This window comes from Tiliqua scincoides, chromosome 2 (assembly GCF_035046505.1).
Source record: "Tiliqua scincoides isolate rTilSci1 chromosome 2, rTilSci1.hap2, whole genome shotgun sequence".
Lineage (NCBI taxonomy): Eukaryota > Metazoa > Chordata > Lepidosauria > Squamata > Scincidae > Tiliqua > Tiliqua scincoides.
Window position 1 is genome coordinate 60,425,977 of NC_089822.1, and position 16,547 is coordinate 60,442,523.

At 45.4% G+C, this 16,547-nt stretch overlaps 1 pseudogene; it reads left to right on the plus strand.

Annotated features, from left to right (window-relative positions):
* The first annotated feature begins 8,804 nt into the window (after positions 1-8,804).
* Positions 8,805-8,921, plus strand: LOC136642529 (5S ribosomal RNA; annotated as a pseudogene).
* Positions 8,922-16,547: the final 7,626 nt, after the last annotated feature.

The window sequence follows — 16,547 nt, forward strand, 5'->3', positions numbered from 1 at the left end:
CCTGGTGTGAACTAAGGGGGGGGGGGCAAGGAAGGATGGATCATGGCATGGAGGAGCAGTGGTCCAGACCTTTGGGAGTCTAGCTTTGGCACTTAGTGAGAGGCAAGGCTCTGAAACAGGTGGGGTGGGGTTTTCCAGGTTCTTGTCCTGGGAACAGCTGGCTTCAAGCTGGGGGATTTCAATCCCTCTCTGTTCTCCCCCCTTTTTTTGTTGAATCCATTTATGTCTGAATAAAGCAAAGGAACACAGCACTGACGGAGGGGAGGTCCCCCCACTATCCTCATACACCCCCACCTCCAATATGCCACCCCGTACATGAGGCAGCTAACTTTCTTGCTCAGAGCACAATCCTATGCTTGTCTACTCAGAAGTAAGTCTCATTGTCTTCAGTGGGGCTTACTCTCAGGAAAGTAGGCATAGAATAGCAACCTCAGACTACAAGTCTATTCACTCTTTCCTGGGAGTAAGCCCCATTGATATAATGGGACTTCTGAGTAGACATGCATAGGATTGGGCTTTCAGTCTCTTGACTCTGGTCAATGCCTGGAGGGGAGAGTCACTCAAGAGCCCCACATAGGCTGCCTTGAGTTCCACCATTGGAAGACAGGTGGATTAAACATGAAATTAAACTTTCCTCCTCTGAGGAGATGTGTCCTCTCCATCAATCAGGCTTGCATTTTCACTCCACCACCCCCAAGAAAAGAGGCGGAAGTGAGAGACCCATAATTGCTCAGGGCTTTCATTGTCAGAAGTGTAATGTGCTCTGGAGGGAGGGCTTGAGGGTGCATGCAAGCTAGCCATGTGCCTTGGGAAAGTCAACAGTTGCACATTGCCTCACACTGGGTTGCTTGTCTCTCTGCAGTGAATTGAATTGCATAGTCCCAATTATGTGTTGTATATAATATACAATATAAGTTGTATGTACAGCCCCTGGATTAACACAGCATTGTTAATTAATTGGAAATTAATTGTTGGAAATTAATTGGAAATTGTTTCCAATTAATATGAATAATATAAGCCCTCATCTCCTCTGTATGAAAACCCATATTCATGTATTTATCACATATTTTCTCTTTATCATTTTGAAGAACAGAAGACTCTGCCTTTACACTGTTTTGCACCTGAAGTGTCCTGAGAAATTCTTGATGATTGATCACTTTCCATATTATGTTTCAGCTTTTTCACTATGCTGGTTTTCAATCATTGAGTCAGACATGAATTGATGACCAAAAACTAGCTATTGGTGGGACTTTCACAGCCAACTAGTTACCTCCCTTCCTGCCTTGCGGCTCTGCAAGGCATTCTGGAGCACAACCTGCCTTTTTCTGCCATTATTCCATTCTTTTTCAAGTACCCCAAAAGTCCTGTTAAGTGCCCTGGGGGGAACATGTACCCCAGTTTGAGAATCAGTGTTCTACTGGTATATTGTTTACAGTGCACTTACTCTGATAGTGTTTACAAAATGGTTGTGAAGACCAGAATTTAAAAAGTTAAAGAATAAAAATGTATCTTATGATCTTTTAGTATATTTTTAATAATTGGAGACTGTACAGTTCTTAGGTAACAATTACTGGTAGGTTATTTTTCAGGATCTGGTCTCTGGTAAAATCGGACAAAACTATAATCAGACACCCCCGTAAGTTTAACCCCTGACTTATCCGAGGATCATATAAAATTCCATATTTTTTGGCTCAAAATCTGCCCTTGACTTATCTGTGAGATTGACATAGGACATGGTATTCAAACTGGGGTGTCGTGATGCCCCAGCCTGTGGGTCCTGCCCTCTGCCCCCTTAAGGGGCGGGGGCAGCCAGGAGACAGGGGGAAGGCCAAGCCTCCTACAGCCTCCCAGGGGTGTGGGGAGCCCTGTGCAACCTTCGGCAGGGCTCCCCAGGTCAGGAAAAGTGAAAGCAGAGTGATCGCACCCTGCTCTACAAAACCGGAAGCAGAGCACAATTGCTCTGCTTTCCCTTCTGATGGGGCTGCAGGGACTGGGGTGCACCCTCCAGTCCCTGCAGCAGCCGTCCCTATGTGCGGGGAGCCCTGCGCGAGCACCTGCAGGGCCCCCCAGGTCAGGGAAAGGGAGAGTGGGGCGATCACGCTCCGCTTCTGCTTTTGCGGAGGCAGAGCAGATCACTCCACTCTCCCTTTCCCTGACCTGGGGTGCCCTGCAGGTGCTCGTGCAGGGCTCCCTGCACACAGGGATGACTGTTGCAGGGACTGGTGAGTGCATCCCAGTCCCTGCAGCCCCCTGAGTGACGTGATCCTGGGGCTTGCATAGCTGCCTTTCCCCTGCCCCTGCTGTCCCCCCGCCCCCACAAAGACTTACTGCAGGTTTCAAACTCCCAGAGAGTTTGAAACCTGCAGACATAGGTGAATATCTACAGTATGTGCCAGAGGCCTGGTGGGCTGATGTCATGAAAGACCAAGGCATCCTTGCTTCCCACACCCTCAAAATTTGCACCTAAGAAGATGCCTCAGGCTGCAATCCTAACCACACTTTCCTGAGAGTAAGCCCAATTGAGCAAAATATGACTTACTTCTGAGTAGACCTGGTTACAATTGTACCCTAAGAGTAGCATCAATTTGACTGTGCATGAAATACAGTAAAAGGGGGAAAGGTTGTGGGTCAATGCTTACCAAAGACTAAGGTTACCTGTCTTTATCTGCTGAGGTGAGCTGATAGTTTTGCAGAGATTGTGTGGCTTAGTTTCACTTTTCATAGGGCTCAATACATTTAGCAGCCTGGAAGGAGGGACCACCTTCTCTGGTGCTTTTTTGGGGACTGCGTTAATTGGATCAGGTCGATTCTGGTGTCATTGGATTCGTTTCAGCCTCCCCTTTCTGAAGGACTAAGGCAAGTTTGCCTACCTGCAAGTAAACGCACGGTATGGCTCAGTTTCACTTTTTATAGGGCTCCATGCATTTTTTATTTTCCGGTTTTCTGGCCATAACATTTGATAGAAAGGAGATATTTCACTCTGCTTTTTTCATAGCATTCTGCTGCAAATTACACATCCAAAGGTATATAACATGATGTATTATTTCTAAGCACTGCAGTTTTTGCACGTCACCCCACCCCTGTGAGCATCACCCACAGTCCGCACCCCTGCACGCTCCTACCGATGCCATTGGGCAGACCACAACTACAACAAACTTGAAACATGGCCATCCAGCCTCTGCTTGAAAACTTTCTATAATGGAGAGTTGTCTGTCTTCCGAGATGGACTGTTCCTCTGCTGAACAGTTCTTAGTTCCAGGAGATTAGCAAGCCCTAGGGAGGTAGGCAAGGTAGTAGAGGTGGCTGTCCCACAGGAAGTGTTCCTGAGTGGTGCTTCGGGAAGTGGTAGAGTGGAGATTTGCTCAAGAAGGCAGCTTAGTGCTGCTTGAGCACTAATACTTGGGGGGAAGGGTGCAGGCAAAAAGGAAGAAAGGTGGGAATGGAAGAGAACAGTCTAATACCTGTCCTGGGTGTCTGTTGGCAATGGATGGAATGGGGGTGCTAAATACAGCATCAGTGGATAGCTGAGCAATTCATAAGCACACGCGATGGCAAGCAGGCAAACAACAAGGGGTGTCGGTTGTGACATAGTTTTTTATGACCTTGTAAGGGTGCAGCAATGAACCTTGCTTGCACTGGAGACTCAAACCTCAATTAGTATGCAACTCCTGATTAGATTTTGCCATGAAATTGGTGGGGGAAATTAAAGTTGAACACCCATCCTGTCACCAGGGGTCGGCAACCTTAAACACTCAAAGAGCCATTTGGACCCGTTTTCGGGAGGAAAAAAAACCTCAGGAGCCACAAAACCCTTTTGACATCTAAAGTGAAGATAACACTGCATATATAGTTTTTTTTTTTACCTTCATGCTCTTATAGGTCCCATTTTTATAATGTAGCCCTTGTAGCTTTTAGCTTTTTTATATTTTTTTTTTACATTTTTTACATTATTTTATATTTTTATATATTTTTTTACATTTTTATAATGTAGCCCTTGTAGCTTTTAGCTCTTGTAGCTTTTAGTTAGTTTTGTTATACATTTTCAGATGCCTGGTACTCTATGGTGTTTTGCCTGATTCCAAGGCCATTCTCTGCCTGGAGAATTAGGCCCACTTTAAGCAAATTAGCTCCCCTTCTTTCCCCCAACAAATGACCCTGGTTCTGCCCTGCAGTCCTGCTGACCCCATCTCCAGGGTAGCTCGACTGTTCAACCTGCAGAGGTCCTCTCTCCTGCCAGCAGCCACAACAGCAGACCCTGGGTCCTCAGCAGGTCTTTGGCACAGCAGCCACACTCCAAACTCGTGTCCATTAGTCACAAAGTCAGTCAGAGTATCCAGGGCAGAGTCCAAAGTCAATAAGCCAAGTCACAGTTCAAGGTTAGATTCCAAAGTAAATCAGTCAGAGTATCCAAGTCACTCTCCTCTCCAACCTGCACTCCTTCTCCAACCCACACCCCCCTTTGTGCCTCAGGTGCTCCTTATATCCCTGAGGGCCCTATTGCCTTCAAGTGGCTGCAGCTGTGCAGCACACTCCCTGGAAGCCCAGGCCTTACCCTTAAAGGGGCCACTGCTGACACCACATCTACCTTCTCACCAGATCTTCCAGGATTCCAATACATATGGTGGTTATGACATCTGCTTATCTTACATGGATACTAAAGAACCCCCCCCCCCCACCTTCCAGAGGCACCCTGCTGGAAGGAAAAAAGGACACAGAGGTGGGGAAGAGAAGAAGGGGGGGCAGCCACAGGCCAGCTTCTGCCCTGCCTGCCTGCCTGTCCTCCCTCACTCAGGCTGCAACCCTCTCCACACTATCCTGGGAGTAAGCCCCATTGACTACAATGGGACTTCTGAGCAGACAAGTTGGTTGGAGCTCTCAGGTTGCAGTCCTCTCCACACTTTCCTAGGAGGAAGCCTCACTGACTACTTGTGAGTAGACCTGCATAGGAGGGGGCTGAGGCTGCAGCCCTCCACACCTTCCTGGGAGGAAGCCCCACTGACTACTTGTGAGTAGACCTGCACAGGAGGGGGCTGAGGCTACAGCCCTCCACACCTTCCTGGGAGTAGCCCAGGAACTACAGCGGGGCTTGCTCGAGAACAGGCCTGCCGGGCACGGCTCCAAGGCTGCCATCCCAGGCACCCTTTCCTGGGAGTAAGCTTCATCTGCTGTAATGGGGCTTACTACTGAGTAGACACACAGGATGTCTCCTCAGCTGTGGAGGAAAAGCCTCTCCTTGCACTGAGTGGGGACCTACTCAGGGAAAGGCGGGCTGCAAGGGCTCGCAATGGCTGAGGAGGAGGGCGTCCTGCTGGAGAGTTGGGGAAGGGAAAAACAGGGAGTTTAAGCCTGCAGAGCGGGCAAAATTGAAAAGGGAAACCAATGTGGGGCAGGTGGGGGGTGAAGGGAGAGGAGGGCAGTGAGCTCAGGGGGTGGAGGGAAGCAGCCTGCCCTACCAGCACAGGTGCCTCCTGTTACCCCCTTTGTCACTTTCACCCGGAGGAGCCGCAGCAGACAGCTGAAAGAGCCGCATGCGGCTCTAGAGCCGCAGGTTGCCGACCCCTGCTGTCACTAATGACTCTTCTGCCTTCTCCCCCCCCCACCTGTAAACTTAGAGTAGTGATTCTCAAACGTTTAGCACTAGGACCCACTTTTTAGAATGAGAATCTGTGAAGGCATTCACCTGGAAATGATGTCATGGCTAGAAGTGACACCATCAGGCAGAAGAATTTAACACCCCCATACAACAAAATCAAATCAAGTAAAAGTTTTCAATTAGTACAAGTTTAAAAATTTATCTAAAATAAAGAACCCTCCCAAGCAGTTGCTGATCTGTTAAAAAAAATATTCCCCCAAACATCTCAAAGACTGCAATCCTATCCACATTTACCCAGGAGTAAGCCCCATTGACTTTCATCATCAAAAGCTTATATATAATAGCACAGTCTGTTACATTTCTCTAAATGCAGTCACATACCATGGTAGCATCAAGTCTAATATATTAAAAATAAAATGCACATTGAAATGAATGGGGACCCACCTGAAATTGGCTTGCAACCCACCTACTGGGTCCCAACCCACAGTTTGAGAAACACTGACCTAAAGATTGTGGTGTCTTGGTCCAGTTACTGTATATGTCCCTTACTCCTTGTAAGAATATTATTCCCTTCTCTTTCTTCTTATTAAGAATCCATTGGTGTGGAGGGTCTAGTTGTATGAGTGATTGTTGTGAATATTACACTGCCTAATATTTTTGACTATCTTTTCCAGTGTATTCTTATCCCCACAATAAACGCCATCTATTGTTGCACCTTTATTCTTGCCTCCCTCACTGTTTCGTGCTGTTCCATTGAGCTGTGCCATTCTTGTGCACCTGGTTTCTGCATACACAATAGATTTCCCTCATGTATGTGTGTTATGTGTGTCTTAGACAATGCTTGATAATTGTACAGCAGGTTGTATTGTGACATCATTACAAAATGGGGATGGAAAACCCAAAAAGTTCTTTGGTAGGGTTTCAGGTGATGCTCATTAATGTTTTAAAATCTGACTTTACCCAAGTAGGTTTGTATATTGGCAGGGTACTTGACATGCGAAAACATGATCTAGATTTTTTAAAATAAGGTTTTTATGGCCCATGTGGCACATACTCTGTTTTCCAAAAAGCTGTGGCTTGTTTCCATCCCTTGGTGATGAGCATATTGGTCTTTCTTTGGATATTGCTGTGTCTCATGTAGATCTAAATGGGCACAGCAGAACTACAATAAGCAGAGTTACCAGAAGGGAAAACAAGCACCTAGGAAAGGATTTAATTGTTGGGAAGCCTTGAAGGTCAACGACTGATCTGCAGTACAACCAAATGCTAGGAACATATGACATGAGTTGTGCTCCATCAGTAATATTTGAGCTTTATCAGTATTCATGTGTTTACTTGTTTGTTCATTCCCTTGTCTGGGTTTTGGTAAAGGATGGAGGTTTTAAAAGTTGAGTCCAAGTGCTCAGAAGAGGCAGTTCTTGTGCTTCCCTTGTATGCTAAGCTGCACCTGGTGAAAAATCTGCCTTCCCCACATCTGTGAACGGTACTGATGCCCAGTTCTCATTCTGTATCCCGTCACTATATCTGTGCCTTTAACAACTGCAAGCTGGTAATTTTGCATGTTGCAAAGTTCCACCTCCTGCATTTTGGGTTGCGAGGGGCTGAACCAGGGAGATTTTGCATTCATGCTCTGTCTCTGAACTATATAGCCTCTCCAAGTGTTTATGCTGCATTTGCTGAGGTCTTTAAAATGATGGCATGCAATCTTTTTCTTTCAGTAGTGGTAATAAAATTTTAGATTAAATTATGTAGAAACTTGAATTTATAGCTTGGGAATGGGATTAATATTGATGAAATAATTAATGGTAATCAAAAGGTCATAAATTTTCCTGCACTCCCCAAATTAGGTGACATTAATGACTTTGAAATATGCAAGCGAGTCGTTGAAATGCAAATGAAAAACGAAACTAAAAATGCATTTTGTGTATCTAAATATTAATATATGCATCTGATGCTGGTGCTGCTTTATATGACAACTGATGATTCCTGTGCAGAAAGATGTTCCTTCTAATTGCTGCAGATGTCATCACCTTAAGTGACATGGAGTCACAGTGCAAGGAAAGCTTCTGAAAAGACTGGGTTTGAAAATCCTGTGTTTCAGTCAACTAACCACTGGCTGGCAGTGTTGTACAGCTTTTAGTATAGGTGCCTTCTGAAGGGCATTTGTGTTTTTGTTTTGCTTCTGTGGTGTCTTATTTTAAAGGTGGAAAAAGAGATTGGATTTCTGTATAGATAACCATTCCAAGAATTTCACTAAATTCCCAGCTAGTTTAATGCAAAAGGGAATCCTGCTTTAAAAATCTCTTTGCTTTTGGGTCTCAAGAGCCCTGCTGGATCAGGCTCATCTAGTCCAGCTTCCTGTATCTCACAGTGGCCCACCAGATGCTTCAGGGAGCACACAAGGTAACGAAACACCTGTATCCTGTTGCCACTACCTTGCGCCTGTTGTTCTTTGCCATATACAGTTGCCCCCTTATATCCACGGGGATACATTCCAGATATACCACATATGCCTGAAACTGTGGATAGTAGCAAACCTTATATTCAGTACAGTATTTGTAGATGGCTTTAAAACCCAAAGGCATTATGCCTGAGTGACAGGCTGGCTAGCTGCTTCCATGTTTACAGGTACTGAAGCATCTCTGGGTTGGAGGGAGCCATTGGGTAAAGGGCTGCAATCTACTTTTGAGAAGGAAGGAAGAACTTTCTATAATTTTTAAAATATATTTTTGATCTGTGGATATCTAAAACTGTGGTTACGGGACTCACAGATACCGGGGGCTGCTGTATTTAAATGAGCATGAACACTCACAAGCCATTCAGATGCTGCTGCTCAACTTACCCAAGTGGAGTCCACACTCGGGCCCACCAGTGGTGGTAAAAAACACAGATGATATTTTCTCTGTTGGGCAGACATATTTATTAACAGAGCCTTTTCCAATTTCCAGATCTGTCCCTATGTTCCAGACTAGCTGTTTTTGCTTATCCAAATATGTAATTGCCCTGTAATGTGTCTTTGCTGGGATGGCCCAAGATCTTCCCAGAACTGAGGTGGAATGCCAAATGCCATCAACATGGCATGCATCACATGCAGCAGCTAGGAGACTTACCAGTATAATTCAATCCTTTGCAGCTGTGCTCAGAAGTAGTCCCACTGCAGTCGGTCATTCAATGAGCCTGCTTGAGGCATGCCATGGGTTTCTCCTGGATGGTTAGCAACTGTTACCCTGCACATGCCCAGTCTCGTCTGATCTTGGAAGCTAAGCAGGGTCAGGCCTGGTTAGTACTTGGATGGGAGACCGCCTGGGAATACTGGGTGCTGTAGGCTTATACCATAGTCTTTCGAGACTGAAGGTTGCCAACCAGGAACCTGCACCTTCTCCCTTCACCTGCACCTTCTCTCTTCACTCATTCAAGGGAAAAAACCTTCATCCAATGATCGTTGGTTCCTTCAGATATGGACAAGAGATCCCGCTCCCACCTCCCTTCTGCCGTCTTCTCAATGCAAAACCAGCACAGCTGCATCTGAGCTGAAATATTGGATAGGATTGGGCCCTATATTACATCATCTTTTGCGTATGTTAAAATTGAACAGTTAAATATTGCCTCCTATTGATGTGGGTGCTTTGAAAGCTTCTGATTCACACAGTCTACTGCTAGATAACCCAAATTGCCTAAGAATGCTGCCTGTTTTAACCACCGCCCTTTTTTGCTTTTTATTTGATTGTATTCGATGCTGAAAAGGCAAATGGAACAAACTGGTAGATGACTGTATGGTGTCACTGTTTTTAATTCTATCAGTAAAAATCCAGCTCATTCCAATTTTACATCAGTGTTGATTTTGGACCTTGAAAATATATTTCCCAAGTTTATGAAACTATAAATGCCACCCATCCTGTGAAAAAGAGAGAGAGAGAGAGAAAAAAAAAAAGATAATGGCTCACTAAATCTTTGGACATTTATGAAGGTCTTGGTATCTGATGGAATATTTATTGCAAAGATTAACAGGTTTGGCTTTAGATGCAATATTTCTAAATCGCTGGTTTCTTCCTTGTCTTGATATTGAGCTCAAGAGGCTAGTTGAAGGAAAGAGGCAGGGCAGAGAAAATGAAACTAAGAGTTGTGCTCATTTAAAAACAATAAAAACTAGCTTAGTAAGCAGAAACAGAGAAGTTGAGAAAATGAAGACATACCCTGGACAGCTACCCACACACGGTACTTGAGATTTGTGAAGCTGTGAGGGGGTAATATGTGCATCCATTACATTTTTGTATGTAATGTCTAACATGTGTTCAGTCTCTGAAAGAGATATGCAGGTTATGTGCCCAACACTAGCAGTCATGCACATTTTAAGGGCTTCTGCTGACATCACCTCCACAGTGTAAGAACTACTGAGGAAAGATTCCCTCCCATACAGAGGCATAACGCACTGCCTGGGTACCCACCCCTTGGCACCTGGGGCAGTAATGTTAGGATGTTAGGATGTCGCATGATGTCAACAATGTTGCTTCCGGGTTCTCCCTGGAGGAGGAAGTGATTGCTGTGGCAGCTTTGCACCCCCCATTCCTTCCCCTATGGAGGTTTCCCCTTGAAGAAGAAGGACTTTAGTCTGCATGGACTAAAAAGGTGGCAGGATAGGAAGTAATCACTTTAAATGTGTAATCCATTCAAAGAATGGGTACTTCAGCTAGTTGTTTATAAAGGCTTATTTCAAATAGCTTTTGGTGGTTGGAATGGTGGGGTAAAAGATTTGAGGATACTGGAGGGCCTGCTGGAATTTTTTTTTTAATGCACTGACTGTTTTTTTAATCTGCTGTTTGCCTGTTGTTTTTATATTTCAATCTGCTGTTTTTAGGCCACTGTGGTTTTTGCTTTTTTAAAAATGTATGTTTTAATCTGGTTGTAAACTACCTTGAGTGCCTGGGGTGAGGCATAAGAATATCATCATCATCATCATCATCATAATCAACAACAACAACAACAACAACAACAACAACAGGTATCTATATACTTTCAGGTCAATGGATTGTTCCTTTGGCTTTAATCAAGGTGGTTTACATGGACAGACTTTTGCTAAACTCCCAAAGGAGCTTTTACAATGAAAGAACTGATTACATTCCAGGTAGATCTTCTCACAGTCTGGTCACATTCTGGCTGCCATCTCCTCCCACACAAAGAGGTTCAGAGCTGGCTTCTTTGGCTCATACCCAAAAAACTCTGCTCAGCTTGTCAAGGTCTTGCCACTCCCAGGGCTTCCAGTGATCATGAACAGGCGACCTTCAGACATTTAATGATATCTTATGGCATAACAGCAGCTCTACTCTCTAGACTAGACCTCCTGCTCTGTATAGAAATCTTCTAAATAAAGAAAGAAAACAAATATTAAATAAATGTCCCTGGAATTTTGCAACCCCAGGCAGTCACCCAGTTTGCTTCTATGGTTGGATCAGTGCAAAAAAAAAAACTCAGGTGAATTTAGTTTAAATCCATTGTGCAGTTTTAACAGTAAGTGTGTCACAAAAGCCTGCCTGCCTCTCTTAAAGATCTGGGTTTGTGTCCATTTCTTGCATTCAGAAACTCTTTTGTGTGGAAAGACCTTTTGTCACGTTTTTGATAAGACATTTTCAAGAAGAGCAAAGTCACTGGGGTGGAATTCTGTGAGCATTTTCAAAGTTTATCTACATTTTAAAGAGCAGAGAGCTGCTTACAACTCAGTTACCTGGCTTCTGGGTGCTTCGTTCTCCAAAGTACCAGTAAAGTTCTGGAAAAGCATCTATTCCTGCAGCTTTCATTGAAATATCTGCACGGAGCAGATATCCCAGTTCTAGAATTTTATACTTGTCCAAAACCACACTGCCCAGGGCTTTCTGGCAGCTTTGTGTTATGATTAGCCTGTCTGAAAATAAACACCCTGATGTCCACGGACTAGATCAGGGCTTGCCAAACCCTGCCCCCCCGGGCCAGATCTGGTGTTTGCCCAAATCCCTCCCTTCTGTGAACAGCTCTTACCATTCCGATCTGGGCATAGGAAAGCTTGGGCAGTCACTTCTATGAACTGACGTCCCAGCAGTCTTTGCACCAGATCGGGTGATGAACAAGAAGTAGAGCAGCAGAATGGTAAGAGCTGCTCGGGATGGGGAGGGAGTTTTTGTTGCACAGTGGTCTCCAGTCTGGAAACTGCTGGACTAGATTATAAAAGCTTCTTCTGCAGAGAATCAGGAGTTACCAAGTGAGGAGCTCACAAGAGCATTCTTTAACCACAATCCAATCTTTAAAGCTGTGTGTAAAGAGCCCAGTGTTGGTTTAAGCCATTTCTGCTCAACATTGTATATACTCAACAGGGATCAAATGTATACACCTGTGGGCTGGGCAGAAATGGGTTAAACAAGTTGCTTGACCTGTGAAAGTATCCAGCTGATGTACAACTGGTCTTTACTGGGCTCCAGCAGGGAGTTGGAATATGTTGCATCTGCCCAGTGCTGTTTATTCCACCCCTCCATCAGCAACCAGAGAACCCACCAGAATGGGTCACTGTTGGAAATCACACTTACAATGAAATGGCCCCTGATTAGTTTTGGAAAGGCCGCAGTGTTTCTAGCTATTAGTTCCTGCTGAGATCACACTGTGGCAAAAAGTTGCTAGGTTGAAATGTTTCAGGATGACACACAGGGCAATCATTCCACAACAACAAATGCTGAGACCATGAAAGCAAACGGACTGTCAGTCGTTTCATTTCCTTTTGTAATAAGAGTGCATCCAATATGTCCTGGTCGAGCAAAGCACTTGACTTGGACCAAATCACAACATTTGACACAATGATGAGTGCAATGTTTGGCCCTTGCTTTCAATTTCAGCTTTTGTTTTCATCATTACTTTTTCTCCAGGAGCAGAAATGAGTTATGGAAACTACTGTCACTAGAGAGAGTGAATTTGACACAGCCTCTTGAATAAGCTGACCATCTCTTAACAAGCAAGAACAAAGGCCTTATGCATCCTAGGCCACATATAGCCAAATTCTTAAGCCAGGTGGTGGTGGTGGACCTTCCACCACTGCTAGACTTGAAACTGGTTGCCATGCTTGTTGACTATGCTGCTGTTTTCTAAGTACAGCAAGAAGGGATGACTGAACATATATGCATCTGAGATTTCATCTTCTAGCAAGCTCAGCAATGATGGGGAAATGCCCTTTTTGTCATCCTTTTGCCTACTCTCAAGTATGGTGGTTTCAGTTTACATTTGGAATAGAAGATGGTAGGAAAATGCTGAAGCCAGATCGCAGTCATGCAGGGGGTGAGAAGCAGGGCCAGGTTGGGGGGTTCATCCAAAGGAGACAGTTAAACAGAGACAAGGTGAGACAATGCTGGATGAAGCAAACCTGCTTGACATCTCTGATGAGTTACTCAGATTGTTGGGCTGGCTGGAAGCAAGGGGCTTTACTGCACCCCCTTGCTCATGGATCAGTTCATCACAGCCAGGCTAGACCATCCTGACAGTCTACCCGTAGGTGACCTTGGTCCATGAAATTTTAATCTTTCTGATTTGTTGATGGCCCCTGACATGGGTGGCACATGATGTAAGGCACCAGAGACTGGCTGCTGGGAGACATAACCATCACAGCACTGTATGCACCTTTCCTTCTTAAAAATGAGGGGAGCAAATGCAGGATACTTGGTGATCTTCCATCCATGTTTTGGCCTGGTCCAAACCTGCTCAGCTTCAGAAGTACATCAGATGTCTTCAGACCATTCTCTAGAGCAGAGGTGTCAAACATAAGGCCCGGGGGCCGGATGTGGCCCGTGGAAGCTTTTTATCTGGCCCTCACGCTCTCAGCTGCTGAGCAGTGCTGAGGTGTTACTGCTACAAGGACAGCCCATGTGAAAATTGGGCTCTCCCATATCTTGAAATATGATCAAGATTTGTGTATTCTCTTTTTTGTCATTTGCAGCTAATGAGTTCCTAAGTGAGAAAAAGTGGTTTTATTTTTGGTTATGACCTGTTTAATGACATCATTTCCTGCCTATTGACATAACTTCCGGCCCTCAGCAGGCACCATGAATGCTGTTCAGCCCTTGGTATGACACGAGTTTGACACCCCTGCTCTAGAGCCTTGCTGTGGGTCAGGATAGTATTCCCATCACCACCTAGATTAACCTCTGTCCATATGTATGTCACTGCAGCAAATGGTTCCAACTTACAGATCTCCTGCAGTTTTGAGTGTGTAACTATTTATAAGCTGTGGTATTTGTGAATGCCACCCACTTCTATTGGGTGGTGACAGTAGTGGTAGGTACAGATTAAAATGAGTCAACTGTGCGTTTCATTCACCATAATGTCCTAGCAACAATCTGCTGTTCTTGCAGCAGATCTCCCCCGATGCGTCTGTTACTTTAAATGATACAATTAATTCAAGCACACACTACAGCAGTACACATTTTCAGCATAAAACTCATGCAGTAGAATTTTTTAACCTTGCTAAGGAGTATGGGTTGTCATATTAGTAGCCTAAACATTTCAGCTTGTCAAATGTTGGAAGTTCTGTGGGCTGTAAAGCTGAACTGAGATGAGTGCATGCTTTATTTCATTTTTATTTTCAGATAATACTCAATTGTGTATCTCTCTGGGAAATTTGCCAACTTCAAAGCAGCAATAAAAACATTCTATAAAATCTGTTTGCAGAATGACAAAGTAAAGGGAGCTGTTCATCCACAGGGAAACAGTGCAGATCAATACATATTGATGAAGATTCTACATGGGTTTCAGTGTCATGGCCTCCATTTTACATGGCACGTCAATATGGGGTCTCAGTCCAGGTTAGGCTGCCTGAGCATTGGTATCTCAGTGACTTGGGAAATCTCAGAAATGGATGGATATGTAGTGCTTGCAAACCAGAAGCATGTAACACTAGAACAAGGAGTCCACTTGCCATGGTCAAGAGTAGAAAATCAGCATATGCAATTAAGGGTACAATCCTAACTTGCACTTAGGCTGGCATAAGTCCCTTTTACCAGCTCAGGAGGGTCGCAAACATGCCGTAAAGCACATTTGCACCTCCTTGTGAGTTGGATGGGTTAGTGCAGGGATGCATGCCAGCCTGCGGTGGCTGAATCCAGCCTCGGTGCCGACATGGTCAGGGAGGCTTGTGTCAGAGGGCGGGGAGGAGGCAAGAGGGAGGCGTTCTGGGGCGGAGGGCAGTCCTGAGGGCAGGCAGGTGGGTGGGAAGCAGGAGGCGGGGCTGGGACGCAGCAGATATGTTGGATCCTAGCCCCTGTTCCCAAGCAGTGCGGAGCAGCTGAAAAGCCACTCCACTCTCCTCAGACTTATACCACCTCTGGAGGTGGCACAAGTTTGAGGATACCCAATGGGGCTGCAGTGGCTTACCTGGGGGTAAGGGGAAGAGTTTCCTCTTACCTCCGGCTGAGCCACTTTGGGCCCCTAACTTACACTAGATACAGCACAGGCCTCCTGGCCTGCCTGTTCCAGTCCAAGATAGGATTGTGCTATCAGTTGGGTGGGGATTTTTCCTGATTTTCGTGTGCAGGACAGAGTTTCTTGCATGATCTCCTCCCTTGCTTGGAAGCGAGCTATACTGTGGGTTATGGTCATCTGAGGGCAAAGCTTGATGAGACCATGCAGATCTTTAATAAGCTCTCCTATCTCTTTGATTTCTTTTCTTTTCTTTTCTTTTTTTGCAAATAGCACTTTCAAGTGGAGGGAGGAATAGTATTAACTTTTTTTGGCTCATTCTCGTGCCATTTTCCAGATGGAAATTACCATGTCCCCCTCCTTTCACACCCCATGCTCCCTATTAGAGAGAACTTATGCTGCAATCCTATTCCCCTCTCCCATCAGCATAACTATCCTTGTACTGGTGGAGGCTGCTTTACAGCAGTTGCAAACCAGCCTTTGCTCATGTGTACACAGGTCCACCAGTAGGGAGGCTGGAGTGGCCTCCCACATGTGGGTGGATCCACAGAAACCTTCTGGAGCAGGGGTTGGAGGGAGGTAGAGAAGGGGTTGAACAGGGCAGGGGTGGGCAGAATGGGGTGGTGACAGGGCAGGGAGGAGGGCAGATCAGGTTCAGGAGAGGGAAGGATAGGCAGTGGTAGGGCATGCTACATCAAACCCCAACCCCCTCCCTGGGCCAGATTTATCTTCCTGGGTCAAAGCAACTTACTGCAGTGATTGAGCTGGCACAGATTTGAATTGGCCCATAGTGGCTGCTGGAACTTATCCCAGGGCAAGGGGACAAATGTCCCCTTATCTCAAGAAGACCTCCAGCAGCCAAAAATCGCCCATGTGATACATGGGGCCGCATGTATGGCCGCAGCCCTTGCATGCTGGCACCACTGCATTGCTGCTCGGAGATTTAGATCGGATTGGACTGCCTGTGTATGTTGTGAAATAGCAATTTTAGGAGGCAGAGGAACTTTCACCAGAAACATAGTGAAGGGTGAAAGGTTAAGCCCCCTTCCTTCCCCAAAGCTACAGCCACAATCTGGTTTATGCTCCCACCCTATTTATTTATTTATGCAGGTATTTATATACCGCCTTTCTTTGGTCGTCAGATTTCTCTTCAGACTTTAATCCAAGGTGGTTTGCATAGGCAGGCTGTTCTAAACCCCCGTAGGGATTTTTACAATTGAATAGTTCTTGTCTTTCAAAGAACTCCTCCTTCCAGCTGGATTCCTTCCCGGCCTGGCCTTTCTCTGTCCCTTTGCCTCCCATGCTCCACTTGATGGCAACTCTGCCACTGAGGGTCAGCTCATCAGTATATCAGCGTGTGGTCAGTTCTTGGGTACTTCTGGTTGCTTTGAACTGGCAGCCTCAGATCTTCAGGCATACAAAGTGGCAGCTCTACCAACTGAGCCAGACCTCCTGCCCTATGGCTCCTATATGCCAGAATGTAGACAGACCAGAGATCTGATCATGGATCTCCTTGTCTAGTTTTCCCATT